Source organism: Coptis chinensis, chromosome 8 (assembly GCF_015680905.1).
Source record: "Coptis chinensis isolate HL-2020 chromosome 8, ASM1568090v1, whole genome shotgun sequence".
Lineage (NCBI taxonomy): Eukaryota > Viridiplantae > Streptophyta > Magnoliopsida > Ranunculales > Ranunculaceae > Coptis > Coptis chinensis.
Genome location: NC_141463.1, coordinates 69413051 through 69422310, shown reverse-complemented (window position 1 = coordinate 69422310; position 9260 = coordinate 69413051). Strand labels below are relative to the sequence as shown.

The 9260-nt window shown below is 38.7% G+C and overlaps 1 long non-coding RNA gene across 1 annotated transcript; it reads right to left on the bottom strand.

The window, feature by feature from the left end:
• Window positions 1–3307: 3307 nt before the first annotated feature.
• Window positions 3308–3936, bottom strand: LOC147482687 (uncharacterized). Its single transcript, XR_015206199.1, has 3 exons — window positions 3801–3936; window positions 3540–3725; window positions 3308–3458 (listed from the first exon to the last, which is right to left on the bottom strand). It is a non-coding gene; the product is annotated as an uncharacterized LOC147482687 (long non-coding RNA).
• Window positions 3937–9260: the final 5324 nt, after the last annotated feature.

Genomic DNA, 9260 nt, shown 5'->3' with positions numbered 1-9260 from the left:
CGATCGCTTTTGTTAAACCCGGCGGAGAGAAAATTGAGAAATCTGTGCGACTTGGCTTCGCCGCTTCAAATAACGAAGTCGAGTATGAGGTTGCCGTTTGTGCCTTGAGAACAGCTTTGAAACTGGGGGCGCGAAAGCTCCAGTTATACACGGATTCTCGCCTTGTAGCCAATCAGTTTGGCGGGTCTTTTGAAGCAAGAGATGACCGTATGGCGGCTTATCTTGGTTTGATACATAGCCTTGCTCGACAATTTGATAGCATCTCTATCACTCAAAGACCCCGAAATGACATACGTCATGCAGATTCATTAGCTTATCTCTCCGCCGCCGTTAGAAGTGAAGAGTCAAGACACATCACTGTGGAGTTCCAGAAAGAGCCAAGCATTGACTTTACCGAAAAAGAATTGCATGACTTGTATGTACATGAAAGGAATTACTTGTTTTGCTTGTAATGCGAACAAATAAAATACGACCCACGATATAATCGCACCAATCATGACTCGGAAGCGGAAAAGGGAGATGGAAAATTCACAACATGACCATTCTTTGGATCTTCCATTAGAATTTGTAGATCCATTTGTTCCTCCTGAATTCGCTCCCGAAACAGATAGTGATTTGGTACATGAAGTAGATGATAGTCCTGAAGTTTCCGATATGATACTATCAGAGCCAGTGATGATCTCCGATCGCCAAGATTGGCGTCTTCCTTATATCCACTACTTGCAAATTTCTTTCGCTTCGCCGTAACCAAAACTCACCGAAAGAATCAAACGCGATGCATGGAAGTTTTGGTGATATCATTCTTGACGGAAGTTTGCAATTATATCGCAAAAGGCTCGGACTTAAACCCTATGTTATGATGCCTCTCAAAACAGGAAGGACTTCAAGTTTTGGAAGAGATTCACTCCGGCTTATCGCGAAGCCACTCCAAGGGGCTTAAGTTTAGCTCATAAGGCTATGACACAAGGCTATTGGTGGCCGAGAGATGCAAAAGGATGCAAAACACCTATCGAGAGGTGTGAGCCATGCCAAAAGCACGATAATATGAGTAAACTACCATTCTTCGAAGTTGCATCCCATTCTAAGCCCGTGGCCATTTGCCAAATGGGGCTTAGACATTATTGGTCCTTTACCTAAAAGCTCCGGGTAGTATAATGATTCCTTCTTGTGGCAACCGATTACTTTACCAAATGGGTAGAAGCAAAGCCTTTGGTCCAAATCCATGCTTCCAATGTCAAAATGTTTTTGTGGAGAAATATTGTTTGTCGCTTTGGAATCCTTGCGACACTTGTATCGATAATGGTAAACAATTCGATCTTTGAAGAAATTAAATCGGTTAAATGCTAATTTGAAGATACGGCATAACTTCTCCGCACCTTATCATCCGCAAGTTAAATGGGCAGGCCGGCCACCAATAAGGTGATTTTGGCCAACCTAAAGAGGCGCTTTGACCGGGCGCCAAAGGAAATTGGGTCAAGGAGTTACCACCGCCTCTTGTGGGCTTATAGGACAACGCCAAAGTATTCAACTGCATTATCACCTTTTAACCTTGCATATGGTGTCAAGCGATCTTACCTATAGAACTGATTTCCAAGACATCTCGGTCGGGCTCTTTGTTGAAACAGTTCTAATGACGCCGCTTTGGCTCGTTAAAAGCTCTTATTGATGAGGTTCGCTCGAGGGACTACAAATGGCTTATTAAGTATCAAGTCGACATGAAATGGAATTACGACAAGAAGATCCGGCCCTAAGTCTTTTGCTCCCCTCAAGATCGGGTTCTCAGAGAAACCCAAAGCTTATAGAATCGTGAAAGTTTGGGGAAAAATTGGCAAGGACCCTACATCATAGATCGTCCCAACATCTAAGGGGTCATATTTCCTCCGCACTATTTCGGAAGAATAATAGAGAAGCCATGGAATGCTTACCATCTTCACAAGTTTTACCGTTAGGAAATTTTTTGCAATTTTACATTACTCCATCAATAACAAATCTATCCATCTATGTAGTTCGTTCTATTTTATCCATCAATAAAGGCATTCAACATCCATTCTCTTCGTTTGGTTGTCATTTTACATTTCTATTCGTCCAGACTTTTTTTTCAACAATGTCATTCATTAACGCTCATTCTAGGGAGGTCATTCATATTATGCCTTTTTCGGTCCAAGTAAGTCGATTCATGCCTACTTGACGGAAATCCGAGTAAATAAGATGGTTATTCTTGCTCGGAACAATTATTGCAATACTCCCACAATACAATATCCGTGCTAAATCCACTACTAAGGCAATGGCGTTGTGTTTTAGTTTGGTCCCAGTGCACGGGTGACGACTTTGAACTTGTGACAACTCCAACAGTTGTCAGGCCGTGCTTCACATTCGGTACAAATATTTTAACACCTGAATAGCTAGGTTCATGGAGGACGATCATGTCCCCTTTGCCTTTCAATTACTTTCTCCAATGGTTCTATATTGGGAGGTTTTTCTCTCTACATGGGGGCGTCTCGTTCTTTTACATTCATAAATCAACAACACTAAATTTTATACAGGTATGTTATCTGACATCACAATAATATTCAATAGCCAACACATACTTTAGTTTTATTTTTATAAAAAGAATTTTTTAGCTCTACGATATTACATACTCGCAATCACATGATCATTGGTTTGGGAAAATCCAATGGTTTCTTCCCAACTTTTCGCATATACAACTCGTACAAATCCTTGTAATTCATCTTCTCACGTTCTAGTTCATCGCCCATTTCTATTAAAGTCTCTGTCAGTTGTCTTACGGACGATTCACAATGTGCCATTTGCACGTGATCTTGGCCGAGCCGCTCGTTTAAATCTATCATTCGCTTGTTATTTTTCTCTACCTCTTTTTGCGCACGTTTAAGTTCCTGATCTTTGGTCACCACGAGTGACTTCAATTCTATCACATATGCTTTTAAGTGTTTGTGTTCCTCCATTATCTCACAGGCTTTCCCAAATTCTTCGTACGATCTCTCCTCTGCTTCTTCCGTCCGCTTGGTTAAGTTTTTGTTTTCGTCTTCTAACTCTCTGATGGTTCCGCTCAACGCTTTGTTTGCCTCTTCCAATTTTTGGTTGAGTATCTTCACTTTCTCTATCTCTTCTAAGGCATTGACTTCATTCGTAACGATATTTTTCTTCGCGACTTTTTCATGAATTTCTTTGGCCCATTTTTCTACGCCGCTTTTAACCTCGCGGTGAAAAAATCTAGTTTCATCATCTTTCAGACTTAAACACAAGTTTGCAAATAATTGATAAAAATAATACTATCATACCTGGTTTATACTATCGAAGATCATTGACATTGCTCTGTCATATTCTCCGATGTTCTCCGTATTCTGGTCACATTTTTGATATTTTTCGAGCCCTTCCATTGGCGTAATCCCGGGAGATTCCTTCACTTCGTCTTCCAAACTTGAACATCTCTGCTTCAACTACCAATTTCATCGGATTAGTGTTGGAAAAAAATTTCTTTACCGTCCTAACGCAATAGTAAAAATCAACGGTCAACTTACCATTAACAGATTCTGTGGTTTTCCTCCATGAGTAGTATTACCCCTGACAGTACTTGCCAGTGGTTGTTGGATTCTTTGCTCCTGCATTTTGTTTTGCCGTTTGTTTTCTTTCACCAACTTTGTGTTCTTCGCTGCACTATCTTTTGTAAGTATCACTGTTTCGTTCTTTTCCCCGCCATTCTTTTCCTGTATATACCAAACCAGAACGAGATATTACATTTCATCACACTTTTACATATCTATGTTTTATACGGTACATACCTTTTCCTCTTGATGTTGCGTATGTATTATATTTCGTCTGGGATGTTTGGTGCATTGTAGTCTCGTCCCTCGAGGCATCATACATTGTAACGTTGGTTGTCTCTCTTGGTCTCCGTTCGCCCGTTTTCTTGTGGCGATCTTCTTTTGTACAATTCACTTTTTTGCTTGGCAAACTCAAAGACTAGTTCTCGCTGTGTTAACTCCGTTCCATCTTCTTTTTCACTATCGCTGTCGCTGCCGAATATTGCATTTCTGAGACTCTTACTCTTCTTCGCCATTTCGCTATGTGTCTCCTTGGACCTATCGGGCCGTTGTTCGATACCCCCATAATGTCGGAAATCAACGATATCATCAAAGTAGCTCAGATCTACCAATCTTTCGTCAGAGCATTCATGAAAGAAGAAACGAAGGTTGTTCTCTACTTCTTTGTCCAATTCAATATCTGGTAGTGTACTCGCATTTTCTGTTAGACACAAAAATAACTCGTGTTAGTCAACAGTTTACTCATAGTACAATTTTCAATACTTATATTTTGGCTTACCTCGAAATCTGTTCGGCACTTTAAACTCTGTCGGATTCCACTTCCCTCGCAAGCGGTACAGAAATCTATCCCATCCGGTGTATACTTTTGGGAACCCTTTAAAACTTCTGTTTGAATCTTTGAATTCAACTTCAAATTTTATGTACCCTTTCGTCAGTATGGCTTTCGGTCGTATCAACGCGAAGATTTCTTGAGCCCCGAACCTTCTGTTAAATTCATTTTGTAAACGGTGCGCTCTCGTAAAGATTAACCAGAACGATATTGGCAGTTGTCCCGGTGCAATTTGCCACCACTCCAATAATTGCACTATTTCTTTGCTCAACGGAATTGCATTCCTGCAATTTAATTGTGTGTAAGTCATTACTACTTCATCTTCTTCGACTTTCGTTTCAAATTCATACACTTCATCAATCTCAAATTTCTCGAGTCCTAGTATTTTCTCAGTATTTCCTTAAAAAGCGACCATCGACGCGGTTCCAGGTAGTCGCCATACCGGTCACCTTCTTTCCACCTCACCAAGTCCGCAATCGCCATCGAGTTTTTTTCTCGTTATTTTTCGCCAGATATAGTACGGTGGTTCTACCTGTAAAAAAAAAAACGGGTCGAAAGCAGAAAAACCGGGTTCACTAGGCCATATTAACGGAGGGCAGGTATGGTGCCCCTCCTTTCCTGGCGATGCACTCGATCGTGTTTAAAGTTTCACTTTTCAATTTTGAAACCGCCGGCACATCACTTCTTCTTCCTCGTTCGTCTGTTTTCACTTCCAGAACTTCAACATAATTATAAACGACACGATATCAACAACTCAAGGTTTACACTGTTGCATCACGCCATAAAAGTAACAGGTGGGAGAACCAACTTCAGCGCACTACATCGTTTCTTCTTCTCCAGCGGAAACAACGAACATATCTCGTTTTCATGCTCGCTGCTGCTGGAAACGACCCACGAAAATCAGCACCACCGCGTCAGCGCGCTCATACCACCCGAGCTCCCCACTATAACATGTTGGTTATGTTCGTTTTTCAGATAATGGCGCCATCAGTATCGCCTTCCACGCTTTCCTTCTCATCAGCTCATGTAGGACTTCGATACATACACCAACAGTGTTATGTCCTCTCCACATGATCCATGAAGTGATTCCTGAGGAAGGAATTCAACAGTTCCACGCCCATGCAAACAAATAAAAAAAAAAAAACCACAGAATACAAAATAGCATAACGCACAAAGTGTGCTTACCTCGTAATCCAAGTTGAGCTGAAGGGTGAGTATTCCGCTCTCAAATCTTGCTGTAGCGAAAGATACAACCAAATCTTTTGACGCGCCAGTAATAGGATGGCTTTGTGGATGAGCCGTTTTTCGTGATCTTTCCGATCACTTTTTACTGGTGCGTTCGTAAGAATAGATGAAGACGATGACGAGAGGAGTTGCCTGGAACAATAGGAACATATAGGTGGATGAGAACGATACTAACCTTTTCTTCAAAACCCGCAACTTTTCTTCATCCGAAGTTCTCTTGCCTACGTCTGTGTCAAGTTTTTTTTTTTTTTTTTTTTTTCATGGAGTAGGATATGCGGCCCCAGCACTTATATAGGATTATGCGCGGGTTTTCCAGTGCTGGTGGAATTCTTCTCCAACTCCGCCTTCATCCCTACTCTCAATTCTTATCTCATCCGAACACTTTGAGTCCTATTACTGTTTAACTTACTTTTATTATTATTATTACTATACTGCCCCTACGCTTAATTTTCAACGGTATAGTCCAAATATCGCTATTTTCGTTGGCACGCTTCGTCAATTCGATTTCATTATCACGTGATGCTTGATACAGTTTTCGCCAATCAATTTCTTTTGCAATTTTATTTATGTGCATCTTTTATTCTATCTATGCGTTTTCAGCCATTTTTTATTTAACTACGCCATTCGGCCCCGTGATAATGCTAATTTAAATTTTTTTCATTTCCACTAATTCCTGAATTTTTTCCGATTGTCCATTTTCTTATCGTTTACGTTCACACGACACTTTGTTATACACTCAGCTTACTCTTTTCTTAATGCACATTTTCCGTGATTTTTCTTCTCTTCTTTGCCATGTGACCTTTGTTCGCCTGACAAAGAGGGGGCGGTGTTTCGACCCCCACCTACGTGGCAAACGTCCATTAGTAGGGGTCTCTATTTTATTCATTTAATCAACAGGGCTAAAACCCAATTCGCAATATCATGGATCAATGTACAGGCCCATTAACTCATGTGTCTAAGGCTGAACCTTAGCCACATGGCTTGCCACCAATATACGTTGATTTATGTCCAGATTCATTTCTCATCAAAGAGATAGTTATCAGTTGACAGTTATACTCTATCACAATTACTCAAGATACAAGATTACATGAGCTACAAGGACTCTCTACTCTACCTCTATAAATATCAAACTATTTTTCATAAGGAACTACGTTGAAACTTGATCCCTAGAGAATAGATATTGGGTACGTAGGCAGCCATTATTTGGTTCAGTTTCATCTCCCCCAATATCAAATTCCTCTGTTTCTTAGTGCGTTCTTTACCATTGCTCTCGTTGTGTTGAAGCAGTTTATTGCCGAAACAGGATTCAACTAATTAAATCAAGAGGAAAGTGGTGAGAGTAATAATTATATTGATAATAAACTAATTATGATTATGTTATTAATGAAAATGTAAACTAAATAAACTAAACTAGTATAAATAAGGTTTTGATGGAAAAGAATAATAGAGAGGAAGTAATAAACCCACATATGCAAGTTTATTCATAATTCATTTAGTTCATGTATTAATAAGTCACCATCTCTATCAAATCCCGTAATGCAATGAAATAAAGATTCCTACTTTGTAAGATCCCTAATCAACTATTACTTTCTCTAGTTAATAATTAATTAACATAAGAGAATAATACTTATATCAATCTCTTGTATAGAATTACTAAACTCTAGTTCAAAACTAACAATTTCTATCTCTAAAAATATGAAAGCTTCAAACTTTAAACACATAAACACAAATAACCAACAAAATCATAAACAATCCTCACACAGGCTTCATTAAAACTCCCTCTAATGGGAGTTTTAGCCTTGATTCATTGGACTGAAATTACTTAAACAATAAAGGGAAAACATAATAAAAGAACTTAAAGTAAGAGGAGAATTGGATATGATAACTAAAGTTTTTTATTGAAAGGTTAATGGAGGCTATAAACTAAATCTAAACTAAACTGAAAAAGAGAGAGAGAGAACCCTAATTTATTCTAAACTAAATAGGGAGTAGCCAAACTTTGTTTTAGCCTTAACCCTCTTTATATAGGAGAGGGTTAGGTTACAATTTCGTGCATGGGCTTTTAGGCTAGGTTATGGACCCATAAATCAAGTCCATAACCCAATTAGGTAAATCCAAGACTTCTAATTCTGGTCATGTTACTGTAGCATGCAATTTCACTAATTTATACTGCTATGACCGAGTCAAGGCCTAGACCATTGGAAAAAGCTTTCTGAGACGGCCATTTTGATATAAAATGGACCCATATTCGAGGTTTGAGTTTAAAGATATGACCTTTTGAAGTTCTGTTGACTTTTCTTCAGCTTTCTAATCCGGTTTGACTTTCACTTAATAGCTTTGACTTGGGCTTTTTAAGGGCTTTTTCTCCATAAAACGTGGAATTTCTTCATAGAACTTTCATAGCAATCACTTTAGCTCTTTTTAGCACCTAATTAGTAACGAATTTACATTTATTCAACTCCGAAGCCTGAAATACTCAAAAGCACGTAATTAGTGATAAACCTATATTGTTAATAACATAATTGGCTAAATAGAAATACTATTAAAGGGTTTAAACTACAGTTTTGGGCTCTTATCAAGTAGTGTACATTTATGTCATTCTGTTTAGATTGTCTTAACCAAAAAGGTTATTAGCATCCCTGAAAGTAGTACACATATTTGAAAAAGAAGATTCCTTATGCGGCAATCCTCTGTAAATTGAAAGTTTATTGGCTAAAGAGAATTAAATGTATACACATATAGCAACAAGAAATGGGCCTCAGCCCCCCTCAATCCAATCCGGTTATATGTAAACTCCTCCCTCACGAACATACCCATATAACCTCCCTATTATTTACACCTTGCTAATTAACCTCCCTGTTTTCCAGATTATGAGCAATTTGTGGTCTAATTCTTATCCCCCAAAATTTTCTATTTCCTATTCTACCATTTTCATTAAATCAAACCCTTAAATTAACTGGAGATCCTTACATTGAAGAACACCTTTCCAATAAGGGTAATTTCCCAAGTAGTAACCCATAATGTCAATGTGTTCCCAAGTAGTAACCACTCTCTAATTTTGACTTTTCAACCTAACTTTTGATACTTTTGCCCTTCTCCTTATTTTCAACCAATGCCCACTTGGACCTGTAACACTCTCTCTTCCCTCTTTACCTACTGCACATAACTCTATCATATTGTACCTAATGAGTTTGACTTTGCAGTGATGGACAACCGTTGGATCTTGATCAAGAAAACACGTTAATCAAAACATGTTGTAGTATCTGTGGTTGCTATAATGAAGAAGCAACTGACTAATAAACTATCAGCAACTGTTTAGTGATTTTTGTTGTCAGTACCTTTACAACTTTTACCTCGTATTTTGAGCCAACCTAAAAAAATAAGGACAAAAGCTCAAAGTTTCTATTTTTTTCTTGGTTGTTTCTTATTCTTCCTCGTCATTATCTCTCTGCTTTTTGTATTTTTTAAGGTTTGACATGGAAAACATGACACATTCACATGATAAAGGTATAGTTTGTTGTTTTTTAAGCTACCTAGGGCCTTGGGTCCATGGTTTTGTTTTCCACGTAGTTTAGTGTTTTGTTTGTTTGACGTTTCATCTTTCAAGGAAGAGGGTTTTGAAG